The 19,368-nt window shown below is 33.3% G+C and overlaps 1 protein-coding gene across 1 annotated transcript in view; it reads left to right on the top strand.

Annotated features, from left to right (window-relative positions):
- Nucleotides 1-3,388: 3,388 nt before the first annotated feature.
- The window catches only part of LOC114328368 (paired box protein Pax-6-like), a 336,662-nt gene continuing 320,682 nt past the window's right edge, over nt 3,389-19,368 (top strand). Inside the window, exon 1 of the mRNA XM_050653360.1 lies at nt 3,389-3,672. The gene's annotated coding sequence lies outside the window, so the exon portion shown is untranslated. The remainder of the gene's footprint in view (nt 3,673-19,368) is intronic.

Here is a 19,368-nt window from a genome sequence, read left to right as displayed (position 1 = left end):
TAGTGCTCAGTGAAAATAAGGATACATCTTTTACCTTGCCTTTTTTGTGTATACATAAGTAATACAGATATTTTTGTTGTTATTACTTAGCTAATAAAACCAGATATCGAAACTGAGTCAGATCCTCCCTATTCAACCTAATCCATTGTAAGAAAATTTGGACAAGTGTCGTTAGAAGTTGATTTTTTTATTTACAAAATGATACCTATCGATCCATCGATTGTCAACGTCGTCTTCCGTTTTTTTACGTCTGACTGACACATAGAAGATTTGTTTAGAGATTTCGAGAGAAGAGACTCGTAACATCAAACAACCATTCGACTGTCACTATTCGAACAGCTGTCTGAAATCACTTCTTCTCTTTTTCATGATATAATTGTGGTGAGCTTCTGATTAAGAACCTCCCACCCAACCAATTGCAAATGATGGATCAAAGGTGAAAGAATGCAATGAAAATCGTTAGAATGGCCGACAGCTCAGTTGTCACTTGTTGAACTGTCGTTCGAATCCAACGATACCACTAAAACGGAAGGTAGTGGTGATCTTTGAAATGTAAAGAAAATTATTATGGTTCTTACAATAGATTTGCCATTAAAACACATGTTTTTGGTGGAGAACGTAGAGACGATCAACACTCCAACTGTCACTTGTTGAAATGCCGGCTCCTCACCTATTCCCTGTGTCTTCTACGTCAAGTTATTAAAAATATTATGGATAGGGAATCTCCCACTCAGACCCGCCATCCGGTTCACTTACAGGAAACGACTATTCTTTATAAAATGTGGAGTACAAAATGTAAAACGTAATACTTATTAAAATTGTAAATTTAAAGTGGTCGAAATTTGGACATTAGAATTAGATAATATTTTCTTTATAAACAAGTTAGAAATTGAAGGATTGACTTTATACATTTAAAAGGGTAAAAATGAAAAACATCAAAAGGACACAAATATGTAGTACAAAATAGACGTAGAAACAAAAATACATTGAATTTATTGTAAGTGAAGGTCACTAAATGGTTGTTTGATGTTACGAGTCTCTTCTCTCGAAATCTCTAAACAAATCTTCTATGTGTCAGTCAGACGTAAAAAAACGGAAGACGACGTTGACAATCGATGGATCGATAGGTATCATTTTGTAAATAAAAAAATCAACTTCTAACGACACTTGTCCAAATTTTCTTACAATGGATTAGGTTGAATAGGGAGGATCTGACTCAGTTTCGATATCTGGTTTTATTAGCTAAGTAATAACAACAAAAATATCTGTATTACTTATGTATACACAAAAAAGGCAAGGTAAAAGATGTATCCTTATTTTCACTGAGCACTAGTGCACCTATTTCGGTAAGAATTGCTTGTTCTATCTTTAAGCATATTTATAAAGAATGTTCTTCTTTGTAGCAAGTCCTGAAGAAGCCTAAAAACAATAGGCGAAAGCTTGACCAAAATAAAAGGCACTCACTTTGAAGCACCAGTCTTTCATTGCTTCCTCAGTACCAGGGTTTTCCCAGCTGTTATCTCAGTACTTTTATATATATATATATATATATATATATATATATATATATATATATATATATATATATATATATATATATATATATATATATATATATATATTCCGCCCACACCGTACTTATGTCCATACGTTTTATTTCTTTTTATTACAACTATAGGATAGCTTATTTCATCTTCTTTCATGTCCAATTTGTAAAATTTCTTTTGATCAATTAGTTAAAGAATTACATTAAAAAAACTCAACCGTGCACTTCTTCCAACGCTAGTTTACAGTGCGCCAATATGTGTGAGAAGGGTGACTTTAGCGTTATAAATAAAAAATTACAGAAGCTAGAGATTTAATTTTAGAAAAATCTTTATATAAGGTTTTTTTTGTAAAATTTTCTGAATTTTTCAATGGTCAAGTCAGTTTTTTTCTAAAAATTATATTTTCGGAGTTATTTAAAAAAACATCTAACTTCGCTGTTAATTTGTTTAATAAAAAATGAAGCACCCACTTCTCGAGTAGAACTTTTTGATATGTTGTTTATTAAACATTTCTTAATGAAATTACAAAAAGTTTTATCTTGTTTGATTTTTTCCGAAGTGAAAATCTAAATGCACTCCCCTATAGCGTGTTTATTGGGTTTAATTTGTCTGTCTGTCGTTTACCTTTCATGTTTCAACAATAGAGAACTTGCATAAAATTTTAAATTCGAAAAAAATGTTATAAATCACAACAGAACATAATTTAAAACATGTATCAAAGATAAAAAAAGTTGTTTTTGTGTTCCGTTTGGCCCTAAAGACGATTCTAAATTCAAATTATTGCAGCTAGCCCAAAACGTGTCGTGACGTCATATGGTTGTGTGTTTACATTCTGCGCCAACAAAGTAAACAAAATTGTAGGCAGATAATTTTAAATTATACATTATAAACATCAGTAGAAAATACGTTTGATCGTTTGAACTATTTTAAATTCATAGAAAACTTGTACTTTTACAAAATGGCCCTAAACAACACTTATAGTATTTTCTTTTATTTTAAATAGTAAATCTTCTTTCCTTTCCTTTAAAAACTGTATCAAACTCCAATCTCAACATACTGGTATATATTATTACAGTGGCATACGATAAATGTCATTAGAATATAAATATTTTCCCTTATTCCGCGACGATGAGCTGGCCAAATAACCGGAGGCCAATAAACTAAAGAATAAGAAGAAGAATAAATATAACCATAAAGTTCAACTATGTAACGTCACGGGTCGTAAGTTCCCTAATGCGTTCTTTAATTTTTAACCTTGTTAGGGGGGGGGATTTCCCCATTTTTTCTCCCCGTAGATCCGCTACTGATTGGATAATAAATACTTGCGTCTCAAAATTATGTCTTTTAGCTAAATCTAGAAGAGGGGAGGTAACAGTTAAAATAAGGAAATTGAAGGTTTCGGATAATGTGAAAACATTATCAATAAGACAAGTTGACTTAGTAGTATTGGTACCTGAAACCAAAACACATAAACCCCTCCTCCGAAAAATCGCAACAGCCATCCACAAAAGCCGCGATATTGTTAACGACTTGTTAAAAACGGGATCAGATTACGATCCGGATGTGGCGTTTGGCGTAGCACCTCCAGTCCCAACTCAAACCATTGACTGAGCAGGTCTAGTGGCGCCCTCTTAGCGGAGAGAATAACTTCCGCTCCAATGATCAACTAATTCAGAGAAATCGATACTTCGCCACACCCATCATCTCTCCCATTGGACCCGGCGTGTCGCGTTCACCCGGGATTGGCGGGCGGACCGGAGTGTTGACAGTTGTAAACACCTAAAAAGGTGTACTACAGGGCTCATATGGTCGTATGACAGATTTGCGGAGTGGCTGTCTATTGAATTCAGTTTAATTCGTGTAGTGTTTAGAGTCACACTAAATTTGTTTAGTTAGTTGACCATTACTTTCGGGCAGACTTAAGCGTGCTTCCCATTAGTCACATTCCATTGAATCTGAACACTTACTCATCTAGTCAAGTATCAAAAATTGCTTAATTGTGTACAATTAATTTATTTTTAATCATTTTATATTGCAACGGTTTTTTCCTCGGACTGGAAATTGTTGTTTGTGGACTTTTTAAAATAGTTTTAGTGCAATACCGTACTCCAAATTGTCGCAGCGTGTAAGTACTTATTTACATTCATCTAATGTTTTTTGCATTAAATTTTATTTTCCAATAGGTATAACTGTTTCCACGTTTTGCAAAATTTGCCGATTACAGAATAAATACCTATGTTTGTACTTATATCTAAATTAATATACTTATAAAAATTCGTGAAATTTTTGTACCTATCTACTTATTGGGCAATATACTTACTTATTATTTAAGATAATTTTAACACGTGCTTGAATCATAGTCTCGGAAAATAGATAGATAACCTAAATGTAGTATGGTATACCGGCAAAATAAACAATATCTAGAAAAACATGATACCTACCTATCTATCTGCAATTTTAAAACCCATGCTTGATTTCAACAAATATCTACGATATTCGGATGATGGATTAAACAAAAAGGATTTATGTGCTCATAATCTTTTGAAAAATGCTTTGCTGTTTGACCAATATAGCGTTTTCTATCGTTTAATTGTTTAAATTGTCTGTTTATCTTTCCCTCTCTTCAAAAATATTGCGAATTAGTCTAAAACCTTCTCAGATTTTGAAATTTATATAAAGCTCCAACCATATTTTCAAGCGTTAGGTAGGTATGACTACTACAGTAGACTATCATAGGTACTACAGTTTTGTTTTTATTGGCATTATTTTTTGTTTGTTGATTTTATTTAAGGATAAGTATTTAATTAGGATCATAGTTATCGAGAATATACCTACCTTTAGGAATAACCTTAACAAACAATTTAACAAATTTTTATATTCGATACCTAATCCAACATAACCTGAATATGCATACAAGCAAGTAACAAACTTTTTCTTCTTTTTGTACCGTCCGACGTTAGCTACCACTACCAGCATCGCACAGGAGCCTTCTGCCATATGAAAAAGTTTTCCTGCATTTTGTATTTCAGTTCAAAGTCGAATGTTTCTCATAGAATATTGTTTTCTGCTTACGTAGGGTAGCCTCAGGCTAGCTAGGTATTTCATATAGGTATATCTGCTCCCAATATGTACATTATGCATCAAAGAAGATATTTTCCTTCGTTTTTCATTCTTTAGTAACTGCCTATTCGTGTTGACTCTTCTCTTCTTCTTCTTACGGTTCCTATCGGTTCCGGATGTTTTACTTACACCACTCTCTCAGGTTTTGAAGCCAAGATATTTTTCTTCTCCCTGGTTCTCTCTGTCTAAATACCTTGCATCTGATGATATAGATTTTGGTAGCAGGTGGTAAATCGTGACTGCTGAAAAGCGACTTCATCGTTATGAACGGTGATCTCGCTTTTCCTATGTTGTTTTATTTCACTTGAGTGGTCCCATTGGCTGTTTATGTTGGTATCAAGGTATATGCAGCTGTCCACCCTGACTCTTCTCAATACTTCGGTATTATTTATGTTATGTGTGATATCCGAGGAATCCTTATCATTCTCATATGATTCCACATTTCTAATACTTCAATTCGGTTCATTTTTGTTAGTTTACATCTTCAATAATATATGCAAAACTTGCAAAATGTACAAGCATGGCTATCATCGACTTTTGTACCCCTTCCTAAATGCAAAAACGCAAATGTAAAAAATTTCCATTGATAAGTCTCAGTGCCGGATTTAGTTCATAGACCGCCGGGGGCTAGGTCATACTATACCGCCACTCTCCAGTAGGTATAGATGCGTCTTAGGTTAACAATTCATTAAAACTATTTTAATATTTACTATGTAATTTATTACAAATATACAAAAAAGCCACAAAGACACAAACTCACAACTTATAAAGTAAATTAACATAATTATATATTTACAAACAAATTTTCCTGGACTTCCTACTTGCAAACAGGTCGATGATTTTATTAAAATCTAATTTTGTAAGCAGATGACTATGATGAATATTTAAAACAGAGAACGTATTTAATGTTTCTTCCGTCATCGTATTTCTCAAATAATTTTTGACCCGTTTTAAAGTGGAAAATGATCTTTCACCAGTTGCGTTAGTAACCATCAACGATAAGACGATTCTTAGTGCTATTTCTACGTTTGGGAAGGTTGCAATTATATTATTTTTATGCAAAAGCTTCATCACAAAAGTAGCACTGTGAGTTGTTAAATTTTTATAGGTACTCAACTTGGCCTAGTAGTGACATTATAAAATGTTTTTTCTACGACCGTTTAATAACATGCTCATTATTCGCTATTTTTTCATAGATAATAGCACCCATTACTGTACCCGTGAGTAATAATTCATTACTCACGGGCTGAAGTTACTCACGGGTCATTACTCACGGGCTGAAGTTAGATTCAAGTGGCGCATGCCACTTTTAATATTAATCGTATAAAAACTGCAAATAAAATTACTTAAAATTGTTTATTTAATACAATAATTATTGTAATTTATACCAATAATTAAATTCGAAAAATTTTTAAAGGAATTTTAACTGTAACAATGTCAGTATATTTTTTACGTTTATATCATGTTTACTAAAAATTTTGACGTTTATCATTTAATTTAGTGACAGTGACATTTAGCGCATTTTGTTTATGTTAATTGGAATTTATAACTAATATTGTGTTTGTTTTTCAAGTTATACTTATTGTGTTAAATATGTTATAACATATTATATATAGTTATAGATATATTATTATATTATACATATATAGTTAAATGTAAATGTACATTATAACTATGTATATATATGAAATACGTCCACCGACAACAGCCATTTCCTATTTATTAAATTCACTGACAGTAAGTAGGTACAAATGTAAGCTTATAATTTTTCGGAAACGAATAGAACTTATATTGACTATTTCTAGTTGTATTTTTACAATAAATAAGAATTTAGTAATAGTAGGCAACCAATTATTCAGCCACGTACCTACTAGGGGTAATTAGGTATTTTTGTAAATGATTATAATTTTAATCTCGAGTAGTTGATAATTAAATTCTTTACTAATTAAAATAAAAAAAGGTCGTAGAAAAAGTATAGTATTCTACTCGCATGTAATGGCTATTACTCACTCTGATGAATTACGACACTCGCCTACGGCTCGTGTCGCAAACTTCATCATCGTGAGTAATAGCCATCATTACATGCTCGTTGAATAATATACTATTAATTGAATACACTCACTTGCTAGAGATGTATCCAAATCATTGGAATAAATATTCACTAATACCGACGCTTTGTCTGAAATCACGTTATCCTCTGAAAGAGGTAGAGAAAATAAAAATGAGAAAGTGATGGCAAGATCTTCATAAGCTTTTCCTCTAGATTTCAGATTATTTACCAAATAATCAATTGTTTTGTACAGCACTTGGGTTCTAATCTTACTTTGCGGTGTAAGGATCTCTTCTGTATCTGCTTAGTCAAACTGTAATTTTCTTTTGCGACTTCTAATTTCTTTGCTGTATTCCGTTTGTTGTGATAAGAGTGTCCCTTATGTTCAAATAAATTACATTTATCACTCGTAAGAGACTAGTAAAAATGTTGTAATAAGCTATACAAAGACGAACATGTATGTAAGTCCATATTTGCGCTTTGTAAAGATTTACTCGCTAGGTCAGTTCTTTCCAGTACTTCAAACCAAAAGGCAATATAAAAACCAAATTCTAACGTAGCCATCTTTTCGTGTAAATTGTTTGCTTGACAGCGAACTGGCATCTTCTCGTCGTCGTTAGAGGATAACTCTAGAAGTGCTTGCTTTATATCTTGCTATCATAAATTAAGAGCTTTTAATGCATTAAATCGTCCTGACCATCGAGTCACATTAACTCTTTTTGGAACAAATGTTGTATGGCCACAATTTTTCAATAGATCATTGAGTCGTTTCCATCTGTAAGTTGAAGCTGAGAAAAAAACATAAATTTCTTTAGCAACTAAAAAAAAAAGAAGTACTTTCCATAGTGCATTCTGCTGCAACCCCATAAATTTGAAATATCCACATATAGAATTAAAACGTGATGGGAGCGACGCGACGTACCGCCTCTCAAAATTTACCGCCAGGAGCTAATAGTCCCATAGCCCCCCCCCCTTAATCCGGCACTGATAAGTCTCATGTCCCAAATGTTAAAATTATTTCTGAAAATATTCATAACGAATTTACGAAGTGTGAAGAACGGATCTAGAGAGGGAATCCGAGAAGCCTTATTTAGTTTTATTATTCTCATGCCAAAATATTGCGATCAACAAAAAAAATACATATTTATATTTCATAGATTACGAAAAGGTCTTCGATGAGGTCAAGTACGAAAAATTAACAGAATGTTTACAAAACAAGAACATCGATCCCAACGAATAACACAGGCCAACAATAAAAAAACTCTTTTGATAAGATTACCACTATCTTATGTATTTTAGTGTGCTGAGTTCGAAAAGCATATTAAAAATGCTGTATCACCCACCATTCTTTCAGAATTTAACATTTAAAATTGCATAATTACCTTTGAAACCAAGATGACTACTAAGGAAAAAGAAGCTTGTATTGCATTCAAAAAAGTTGTAACCAATTTAGGTAATGTGAAAGACCCTAATTCCGACCTTATATTAGGTAATTTATTAGATATTAAGATATTAGATAAGATTTAAGATTTGGGATGTCAAATGAGCCTCAAAATCCACCTTTTGCATAACCATCTTGACTTTTTCCCTCAAAATCTGAGTGATATCAGTGAAGAACAAGGCAAACGATTCCACTGGGATATCAAGGTGATGGAGAAACGATACCAGGGACGTTGGAACACTAATGTGATGGGATGGGTGATTACTATTGGTCACTTCATCAGGAACAACAGAGTGCCTCGCATAGGAGAAAAGGAGAAAAAGCTACTTCAGAAGTTTTACATAAAAAATAGAAAGAATTAAATACAAAAGCATTGACACCTGAAATGATTGCACAGACCTATAATATTACATTAGATTAAAGGTTTTATTCTAATAATGTACCATTTTAATGTATTTCGGTATTTTGTCTTTTCTCAAATTATTACTAATAATGTTCCCAGATAACACAAAGACATCTTAAAGAAATCTAAAAGATAACTCACTAAAGATGTTTTAGACGTCTTAAAGATGTCTGGTATTTCCGGAAAGATATCTTTACGACGTCTTAAAGATGTATTTTTTTGTATATTATTAAGGTGTTTAGGATAGCTTTCTTTTTAATTTTTTATGAAATATTTTAAACGAACTTTTAATAAAAATAATTAGGTTCTAAAAATACGTTTATTGCTATTAAAATTTTACATGTACATGTAGAATAAGCTTTACCAATTATCAGATTTGCAATTCTGGTATCACAAAACTTTTGTTTGCCTTTTTGTCCCAGCCAACTGTACTTAAAGCTTGCTCATTGCTAATAATTAATTTTCCAACTCTTTATACAAAATCATAGGCTGTATCCTCCTACTTTAACAAGCTCCGATACCTACCTAAAAAATATATTTTTAAGAGCATATTGTTAAGGTAAGCTGTTGAATTAGGAGACATGCATTTACTCTTGATAACAAAGTTAACTTTTTACTTTAATAATATAACAATCTAAATCTAAACTTACTGCATTATTAAAATCTGTAGTCTTCTAAATATCCCTCAAATAAAACCATATGGGAAATACCACTGAAGTCACTGATGTGAAAAAGCTTTTGTTTGGAGTTTGTCTTTTTGCTACCAGCTCTTGTCTTAAATGTTTTACTAACCTAACCTAACTTTTAAATTCGTAATTATAACATAACCTATTTTTAAGAAAAAATGTCTTAAATATGATGTTTAAAAGATATCTTTTTTGCGTTTTAAAGATATCTTTTAAAAGTCTTAATTGAGACCTAAGACATTAAGACCATATTTGGTTGTAAATAAGATATCTTAAAGATGACCTGTGCTGTATGGGTTATAATGTATAATATAATAAACCAGTGTCATATTGTGGGAAAACTATGGGTGATACGTAAAATCTAATTTCAGATTCATTTTTAGCGCCAAAAAATACATAGGTTTAAAAAAATTTGTAAGACAAGTTTTGTAAAAAAAAATTTTTGTTGGCCTGTGTAATACATGAACTCTACCGGAACCAAAATGCATTTATTAGAATGGAGGTTGGAAACAATGAGACCATAAAAATTAAAAAAGAAGTTAGACAAGGTTGTATACTCTCGCCATTTATATTAAACCTGTACGCAGAGGAGATATTTGCACGAGTTCTGGATGAGACACAAGGAGGTTCCTATATACCTAAGCCAACAGCAGAAAGTTTTATAATAACAACCGATATGCCGATGATACGGTATTAATTGTCCCAAGAGTCAAGAACTACAAAATCTGCTGCACAAGGTAGTGCACGAAGGTGAAAAATATCGTCTTAAAATTAATGCAAATAAAACAAAAACAACGATAATCACAAATACGAATAATCCAAACATAAACATATTACTAAATGACTAACTAATTGAACAAGTTCTCTAGTTAGTCTAGAATCTAGGGACCGTTCAAGTATTACGTAACGCAGGTGGGGGGGGGTCAAAAATCTTCAAAAATTGCGTTACGCAATAGTTAAACGCCCATTAGAGTGCGTTACGTATGGGGGGAGGGGTGGTCAAAAATCTTCAAAAATTGTATTACGCAATAGTTAAACGCCCATTAGAGTGCGTTACGTAGGGGGGGTCAAAAATCGCGTTACGTAATACTTGAACGCTCATCTAGACCCTGCATTGTATACACCCTGTACATACTTGTCATACTTCCATGATATCTACTATGTAGAGAGAAATTTTTGTTGCCTGTCCGCTTGATTGTGATTGGTGAAGACACGGCCAGATTTCAAGTAATTCAAGTATTACTTATATAATAGTATTCCAAACATTGTCAATAATTTTCAAAAGGGGCCTAATTGTATCAATTTAAAAATCGCCAAAGTGATTGTTGATTCGTTAACAAGTTCGATGCCCATCTTGAACAAGCGCCACTTGGCTGGTATCACTTAACTTAAATCGTTCATTTATTTAGTAACACAGTACTACTGACGACACTCGTGCGTCGTCGGTACCCTCGATGAAACCGTGGGGACGACACTCGTGCGTCATAGGCACCGAACGTGTTAAAGAAGATATTTTTAGAAACTCTGAAAAATACTTGTTATTATTACAAACGAACGAAATTTTAATACATTTAACCGAAACGTTTTCAAGCGAAACGATCTCTTTAGGAACCGACGCATCACCGGTAGCGGATCTTCCACAAAGGCTTAAAAATCTCTATTCAGGTATCGCCGGCATGCTTAAAAAGGAACTTATAATGTATACTTAATGCCGTTATAATGTAATCCTTTGTAAATAATCTTGTTGGTAACCTGTGTACCTACTTTTTCAATTAGTTTGTATCAGTGGTGTCATGGCAAAATTAGCAGTGCGGGAACGCAGTGCCGGAACGCATTGCTAATTTTTGTTTACAAAACCTAAATCCTCTATTATTTTTTTTCTTTTCTTAACCAGTGTGGGAACGGCGTTCCCACGCGTTCCCACACCATGACACCACTGGTTTGTATACAAATACACATTTCCGTTCTCGTTTGCGGCAGTTGGAAAATAGTTCATATCTCTATGTAATGTACCTACCTACCCTTGTAGGTGGTATTTATTTTGAATCTCCATACAATGATGCCCAAATAAACATTTTTGAGTTGTTACATGCCTTTAGATGTTGTTTGGTGTTTGGTAGGGTATTAGGTGAAATAATAGATATACAGAGCCAGCAAAAATGTTCGCTATAAAATAAATTTTTCGTCGGTTGGTAGGTTAGTAGTTACTCCCATATGAGTCCCATACATGCATTGAAAACAAATATAATATACGCTAACTGATTGTTTGCAATTATCTGCTATAATTATTTAAAATACTGGGATATGAAGAAAGAATTAAAAATACGTATCGAAAGAGCCAGAGTCGTCTTCTATAAACTAAAGAATCTTCTTTTGAATAGAGATATTACATTACACTTTAAAACCAGATTAATATGCTGCTACATATTCTCGACATTGCTGACACCCTTAAAATATATAATAAGGTTAGCATACCTACTTTTCAAACGAATTTCATCCAGAACGGGGTGTCAGACATGCAGGGATGTACAGTGGTGTCATGGTGCCTTAACGCCGTTCCGGCACTGGTTAAGAAAAAAGCAACAATTCCAGAATTTAAACATTTTTGAATTAAGCAAATGCATATACATTTTAAAATATGCAGACGTAACTTGTATTAAAAAACATCAAGTAATATTTTACTTGTCAAAAAGTTAGTAAAAGTGCGTTCCGGCACTGCTAATTTTGCCATGACACCACTGGGGATGTAGGTAGGTATACTATCTCCACAATTATACAATATATATGGGGAGCATATTATGAGAAGAGCACTGGAAGGATGGGAAAAAGGCATCTCAATAAATGGTCATAAAATAAACAACCTACGTTTCGCAGATGACACAGCCCTTCTTGCAAATAGTCAAAAGCAGAGCTAATTGATCTTATAAGACTTAACTGGTTGAAAACGAAAGTCAAATATTTGGTCTGCAATTAAACATATCAAAGACAAAGATCATGGTCGTGGATTGGATAGACTACATAACAATCATCCACACATAACCACAATTGACCGGTTTGAGGTTGTGAGCTCATATTTATATCTGGGATAATTAATCACAAATATAGGGTCACTACAGGAAGAAATAAAACGTAGATGTGATCTAGCAAAAGTTGCCACAGCAAAAATGACCACAATATGGAAAGACTGTCAAGTTTCAAGAGCGTTAAAGATGAGGTTAATCAACTGCTTAATATTCCCAATATTGACCTACGGATGTGAATCTTGGACCCTCAGAAAATCGGAAAGAAGAAAAATAGACGCCACTGAAATGTTCTGTTGGAGACGAATGCTACGAATTCCTTGGACCGACCACAGAGCAAATAATTCGATTTTAAGAGAGCTAAAAGTTAGCCAACGACTCTCCAGTAAAGTCCATCTCCAACAATATGCTTTGGACATGTTATGAGAGCAAACACAGAAAATATGGAAAGACTAAAGACTCATTATACAAGGAAAGGCCGAAGATCACGAGGAATATCACCAACAAGATGGATCGAACAAATTACAGGAATATGCAAAAGAGCTATGTATGAGTTAAAAGAAATGACCAGAGACAGAGATCTTTGGAGACGGACAATACACGACATCACGTCGACCACTACACTCCCTCCGGGGGTCAAAATTGAAGAGAGAGACCTACTTTTAAGGACACCTACTCGATAATTTTTTTCCTTATTAGGTACCTATGAGATGAGATCATTCGGTTCGAATTCGAAATTCGAACAAAATTTGCTGAAAGAGCGCGGCTAATATTTAAAAGTAACGAGACAAATTAATAACAGATAATGCCCCCTACCGTGTAAACAAAATACCGAAATATTTAAAGTAGCGAAGAAACAATATTATAATTCTCGTTTAGTATTCGGTACTTAGGGTATTGTATAGTAACGAACGAGTATAAAGTAACGAATAGTTATATTTTTTCGACATCACTAAACTTTATTTCCAATTGAGCTTTTCTTCGAATCTAATATAAGTGTCTTTTATCTAATCCTTTTTGATCTCCGGTGTTAGTTGTTTAGACTAGACATTTATTAATTTAATTAGTCTTTACTAGGGCTATGTTAATTCAAGCTTGAAACGTACCTACTCTGTTACGTTGTTCTAAGATCTAAAGTAACGTTTAATAAATAGCAATAGGTTTTATGGGTAACTGCTAGACTTGCAAGACTCTTGCTGCAAGACCAAGACTCTTGCTGCAAGACCAAGACTGTCTAAGTATCGTATTGTTCTTGCATTTGGGCAACACTACTAGGCACTGCACACTCGAGCTGAGCCGCGGCGTGCAAGCTGCTTGCAAGTGACTTGCAAGCGGCGTAGGCCGAGACTCCGCCACGTGCACGCGGCTTGCACAACAAGTCGGTCGGTTTGGCAGTCCGTGCTAGGCAATCAGTTTAACAACGTAGATACAGAGCTGTTTATTTCTGGCTTTATTGACGCCGAGAAACAGCTCAAATGTGTATTGACGTGAAACTTGGCTTGGAAACAAGCCAAGCGCCCACAGCTTGCTCGCAGTGTGTACCCTACGTCCCTACTTGAAAAGACGCAAGTGTGCATCGGACCTGAGAGGTCAAAATATTGCACTTTTAACCATTATTCCATTACGCATCTAAGGAAAAGTTGGATGAATACAAATTATAATAATTTGCTTTTTGTAGAATCCATCTTTTGTTTGTATTATCACCAGGTTATATTGCCCGTTTGGAATCTTCAAAGACGACGGTCAAGGGTAGATGATCAAAATCATGTAGCGATCATATGCCAATATCGCCAATCGCCACATTTCGGGACATTCAATTTTTGATTTTATAAGCTTATCCAGTGCATAGATAGATCGGTTTGCAGCATCGATTTTTATTTCTTCGGTGATAGCATTCTAAGCCGTAATTATTGCTCCTAGATATTTGAAACGTTCAACTCTTTCGAAGCTATAGGTAGGTATTGGCGGTGATATTTCGCCTAATTCTGTCCCTTCGGTCCGTTTTGTTTGCGAACACATAATATTTGGTTTTCTCTTCATTGATTTTTAGTCCAACTTTTTCTGCTATTTTTTTCTCAAGCTTTGTTTTTGTTCTTTGTTAAACACCCTTGTTTCAATTTAATGTTTAACAAGTTTACAATATTACGTTTATAAACTAAAAAGGATTATTATCAGAACCAATCTATCTATCTAATCAGCCCTAAACATCCATCCTTGGATATAGGCCTCCTCTTCCTTCTTCCATGCCTCTCTATCTTGGTCAATTTGCATCCATTTTGACTCAGTGTGCTTCTTCAGGTCATCTGACCATCGCATTTGTGGCCTTCCCCTTTTTCGTTTGTGGTTCCACGGTCTCCAATGTATAATCGTCTTACTCCATCTTTCATCCTTCTGCCGTACAGTGTGTCCGGCGAACTTTCATTTAAGCTTTGCTACTTGGGTTGAGACATCTGGAACAAAACATATGTACAGCTCTTCCCCGCTGCTGTAGATAAGATAAAGATGGACTTGATGATCGCCAACATTCGTCGAAGAGAAGAAACTAAAAAGGGATACTTATAAAAATACTATAGTATATAAACAAAATATATTAACAATGTCAATCCATATCTGCCACGTCATTCAGCTTGGTGACTAAACTATAAAACAATCCGTATAATAAATAAGTTATTTCATGTCTAATCAAATTACATTTTTTTACATTTATCAATTGCGTACTGCCGGTATTACTTCTTGAGATCAAAGCGCCGTCAGTGGAGTGGTTTTACTGTGGATCCTCTATATACTGTGCCTCTGTAGGTTTAATGGTAATAAACAAAAATTTTAATCAAAAATATGTTCTATTTGCGTTTCGATTATCGTCTCAATAATAGAAATAATATTTATATTAAGAGATACATTATTGTACTACAAACACCTAATCCTTCCCGAATAATGAGTATTTAAATCGTCATTCTAATAGAAATCGTCGATAGATAGATATTATTTCCAAACAGAACAACAGAACAAAAAGTGATTCTTGATGTAAATACAATTAAGTCCGATCTGAGAGAGAAATCCCGTTTCGTACCACATACAAACCAATCGAATCTCATCCCTGGCCTACCCTTTATGTGTGTTGTGTACGTTCGTTCTCCCGTTCGACGGAATCTCGCTTTGTCGCTTTCCCGTTTTTCTGTTATAGCACAGGGGCTATCCATATATTCGTACACTCAACGAAAAAGGTACGTAATATTAATAAAAATGTTAATTCAGACAACAAAAGCAATACTTAAAATTTGTCCAATTCTAGGTTTTATTGGAACAACACAGCGATGTTCATCAATTCATTATTTTCGTTAGTTGATCCAATGTATTACGTTTATTGAATGGATGAACATCCATTTATTAATATATAATACTTTCATTATGTATACCATAATATCACTTTATTGATATTACGAACACTGTTCACTGAGTGAACGAACACTATTCATTGAAAAAACAACGTCGTTAATTGACCGACAGACTATTCGTTGTGTTAATAACAGTGTTGTTTCTCCTAACGTATATCTACTGCTTCATGCATTCATTTAATTTCGTTTATTTCTACAATTATTTCCGTTTATTCTTACAATTAGTTCCGTTCATTCCCACAATAAATACGGTTATTCTTACAAGCAATTATATTCATTCCTACAATCAGTTTCGTTCATTCCTACTATGAACGTATTTTATATTAATAATTACTGAATGCATTAGCTCAATATACATATGATATTAATTGATTAATAATAATTTTGCAAATACCCCTTTTTTGTCCTAAACATAATGAACTTTACATTCTGTGTGATTTCTCATATGATTTCACTTATACAGTGCGCTGAAATAAGTGTTACCCCGCCCTTATTAACTTATTTATTTTTAGCACATAAGCAAAACGCTTGGACAGGTCGATTTTTATAATAATCAAAGTATATTATAAAATCAATGTTTCGAACTTTACGCGACCCCTTTTCAGGTGACAAGCACAACTTTGATTTTTTTAAATGGGAAAGTACGTCATGTGGCAGCTAATTTAAAATCGTTTGAAATAGTGATTCCAAAAACGTATCCTTTAATCCTGCACTTTAATCCTTTTTGAGAGCGCAGGTGCAAAATTTTGATCGAATTCTCTTGAAACGCATTCATTTTTTTTGGAATCCTGAGAAAACTATTAAGTATTTTTGAAAAATGTAAACGCAGAATAAATGATTACATTATTACCGAGGGCTGACAGTCCCTTATAATAAACAAAAGTTCCTTTTGAATGGTATATTTGAAATTAAAAATCATACTACATTTTCTCTTTTTCACCCCTGTGACTTATTAAAATAATCATTATAGAAGTTCTCAGGGACTTCAGACCGTCGATAATACTGTAATATTTTATTCTGCGTTTAAATTTTTCAAAAATACTTAGTTTTCTCAGGATTCGAAAAAAATGAATAGGTACGATAATAGACACACGAAAACTTCCTTCCAGTACGGACTACACTTGGAAACGAAATGAAATTATTCGGCATTTCGGCAGAGGTACCAGCATTGTTTAACAAAGAATTATTTTTTAAACAATGGTAACACAGAGAAGCTCGGGGTATAACGATAAGGAAAAGCCGTAACATTTCAAATGGTCAAGCAAAACATTTATTGTTTGAACAACTGCGTTTATTGTTACCATGTACGCATTGATTGTGGTTATTAAACGCAGTAGTAGATTGATTAATGCATTCTTTGTCATAACAATCAGTTTATATCTATGGAATAATCAAATATTATCTTCTCTATATTAACAACATTTGTACCTTGTTTTAATGAAATTTGTACGTTGTCACGATAAACCAAGGTAATTGCTTATCATCTACGAAATCAAGAAAGTGTTTTGCTGCCAGAATTACAATTCTTTATTAAATATACGAAACTAACTTATTGGCTGAATAAATTGAGTGTTATTGATTAATATACACTAGTTATTTTCACAATTATTATTCAATCATTGTGACAATAACCAAATGACATAAAGTCAAGAATTTATATTGTCAGTTTAAGACTAATAATGACATATATGCATCAGAAACAATACCCGATAGAGCCACAACACAAAGACTAGTAGAAACGACAGAGATGAGAATACTTAGAAGAATTACAGGAAATACGCTGAGAGATCGAAAGAGAAGAAGAGATTAGAAGAAAATGTAACGTACAGCGTATAAACGAATGGACACTAAATAGAAAAAAAATGGAATAACCACATTAAGCAGAATAGGGGAGACGCGTGTGGTCAAAAGCTATGCATTGCATTCTACGAGGCAAAATGGACGATACATAAAACTAGTTCCCATCTGGCACTACCTTTTTTAGAATTAATTATTCTAAATGGGAAATAAGCCACAATTTAATTAAAAAAATGATTTTATTAACGTTTCGACGTCCACATCTTACGTCGTTGTCAAAATACAAAATATTAATAAATTAAACAAAAATACTTTAAAACGATATTGCCAATATTTATGAGTTGCGTTCCTGGGATGACTTTATTGAAAGATAATTCATTATTTTGTACCTTTTTTGAGAATCACTTTTTTTGCCTTAGCTATGATATACAACAATGATGTGGGGTCTAAATGAAAATAACCTAGAATCATTTCCTTTATTTTAACTAGAATTATAGTTTGCTCTAACGAGTCGTGAAAGCCACCTTAAAGATCAAATAGGTATGGGCCCACATAAAAAATATAATCAAAGTGGGTACTGTATTAAAAAATTAGGTACATTGTCGCGCAAAACTTGTAAAAACGCTTACTGTTTATAATCATTGTTATTCTAGGCAATATTCCAGTTAATGGAATATACCATAATATACTTTTTCCATCGCCATTTATCTTTTTCGTGAACTAACATTTTGTATATTCAGTATATCTTTTATATCCTTTATGCTTCTGCTTTAATGTATACGCTTATGCTTTAACTTGTGCTAGTGCTACTTTCGTTTCCTTTTTGACAACCGTAGAGTTTTAAAGATCTGTGTCTGACCTATTTTTGCCATACTGTTTATATAATTTTCTCTTTTGGAATTATCAATGAAGTAATTATTGATGTATCTTCAAATGAATACCATATAAGATGAAATTTAATGCTGAAGTATTACACTGCATTTAAATAAATATTCTAGGCAATATTCCAGTTAATGGAATATCTAGGGGTGGCCAAACTGTGGCTCGCGAGCCGCATGTGGCTCTTTGAAGGATTATTTGTGGCTCTCAATAAATGTCCCTGAATTACTTTTAATTTTTGACGTTATACTTCTTTACCGGCGATATGAGGGTGAATTTTTATATGTTAAAACCTATGATCCCGGCGCATGCGTATTATAACTTTGTTCTGATTGGATGTTCAAATGACATGTCAAAAATTATTCAATATGGCGGCTGTGACAGAGCTGTAGTTTGATTATTTATGGTTGTTGCGTTTTAAAATTTGTGTGAAAAGAAACAACAAACAAAAGTTAGTTAATAGTTATACTGCCTTTTTAAATAGTTTTCATATACCTATATTTTTGGACTTTTGGACTATTTTGGACAAGGAAAACTCATTCTAATTTGGTAAGTAGTTTTTATTATAATCATATTGTAATTATACTTTTGGATTAGGTTGAAATACAGTAGAGCGTCGATTATCCGAACTAATTGGGGGACATAGGTGTTCGGAAAACCGATTTGTTCAGATAATCGAACTACAATATATTGATACATATTTATAGTCATACATATTTATCCACAAGTGAATAAAAGCCATATTTATATACCTACATATTTATTAATATCTTGATAATGGCAACTAGCAACTAAACAAAAAAGTGCAGTCATTGCAACAACATAATTATTTTTGGATACAATATTGAAGAAAATTGAAGATATTTTAAGCGTCAATTACTAACGCTTGCTCGGTATTCGAGTGCGGGACGCGGGAGTCGATAGTTCGAATAAGCGGTCGTTCGGTTGATCGACGTTTGGATAATCGACGCTCTACTGTACATTTACTTTCTCAAGAATGGGGATTTTAAAGAGAAATCCCAAATTAGGT

Source organism: Diabrotica virgifera, chromosome 6, assembly GCF_917563875.1.
Source record: "Diabrotica virgifera virgifera chromosome 6, PGI_DIABVI_V3a".
Taxonomy (NCBI): Eukaryota; Metazoa; Arthropoda; class Insecta; order Coleoptera; family Chrysomelidae; genus Diabrotica; species Diabrotica virgifera.
The sequence above is the reverse complement of the archived record's forward strand: the minus strand, read 5'-3'. Positions and strand labels throughout refer to the sequence as shown.